A 1,460-nucleotide genomic window follows, 5' to 3' on the forward strand; every position below is an offset into this window, starting at 1 on the left:
ATTTTCAAAATTTGTTTCAACTAACTAACTAACTTTTTATTTGTTTCTTATCTTTTTCAAAACTACCTAACTAACTCTCTCTCTAATTTTCGAAAATATCTCTCCTCTTTTTCAAAATTTCTTTTTAAATTAACTAATTATTTTAACTTTTGATTTTAAAATTTTGAAAATTACTAACCTTTTTCAAAAACTATTTTCAAAAATCACTAACCCTTTTTCAAAAATAATTTTCGAAAATCCTTCTCCCTCATCTCCTTCTAATTATTTATTCATCTACTAACACTTCTCTTCATCTCATATCACTGCTCCTATCCTTACCCTTGTGTTTGGATTCTTCATTCTTCTTCACCCTTATTCCTTTTCTTCTTCTACTAACAATAAGGAACCTCTTTACTGTGACATAGAGGATTCCTCTTCTTTCCTTGTTCTCTTCTCTTTCTTATGAGCAGGAACAAGGAAAAAGGCATTCTTGTTGAAGCTGATCCAGAACCTGAAAGGACTGTGAAGAGGAAACTAAGAGAAGCTAAATTACAACAATCCAGAGATAACCTTACAGAAATTTTCGAACAGGAAGAGGAGATGGCAGCCAAAAATAATAATAATGCAAGGAGGATGCTTGGTGACTTTACTGCACCTAATTCCAATTTACATGGAAGAAGCACCTCCATTCCTGCCATTGGAGCAAACAATTTTGAGCTGAAACCTCAATTAGTTTCTCTGATGCAGCATAACTGCAAGTTTCATGGACTTCCAGCTGAGGATCCTTTTCAGTTCTTAACTGAATTCTTACAGATATATGATACTGTTAAGACTAATGGAGTAGATCCTGAAGTCTACAGGCTCATGCTTTTCCCTTTTGCTGTAAGAGACAGAGCTAGAGTGTGGTTGGACTCTCAACCCAGAGATAGCCTGAACTCTTGGGACAAGCTGGTCACGGCTTTCTTAGCCAAGTTCTTTTCTACTCAAAAGCTGAGCAAGCTTAGAGTGGATGTTCAAACCTTCAGACAGAAAGAAGGTGAATCCCTCTATGAAGCTTGGGAAAGATACAAGCAACTGACCAAAAAGTGTCCTTCTGACATGCTTTCAGAATGGACCATCCTGGATATATTCTATGATGGTCTATCTGAATTGGCTAAGATGTCATTGGATACTTCTGCAGGTGGATCCATTCACCTAAAGAAAATGCCTGCAGAAGCTCAAGAACTCATTGACATGGTTGCTAATAACCAGTTCATGTACACTTCTAAGAAGAATCCTGTGAGTAATGGGACGCCTATGAAGAAGAGAGTTCTTGAAATTGATACTCTGAATGCCATATTGGCTCAGAACAAAATATTGACTCAGCAAGTCAATATGATTTCTCAGAGTCTGAATGGAATGCAAGCTGCATCCAACAGTACTCAAGAGGCATCTTTTGAAGAAGAAGCTTATGATCCTAAAAACCCTGCAATAGCAGAGGT

Source organism: Arachis ipaensis, chromosome B01 (genome assembly GCF_000816755.2).
Source record: "Arachis ipaensis cultivar K30076 chromosome B01, Araip1.1, whole genome shotgun sequence".
NCBI classification, from domain to species: domain Eukaryota; kingdom Viridiplantae; phylum Streptophyta; class Magnoliopsida; order Fabales; family Fabaceae; genus Arachis; species Arachis ipaensis.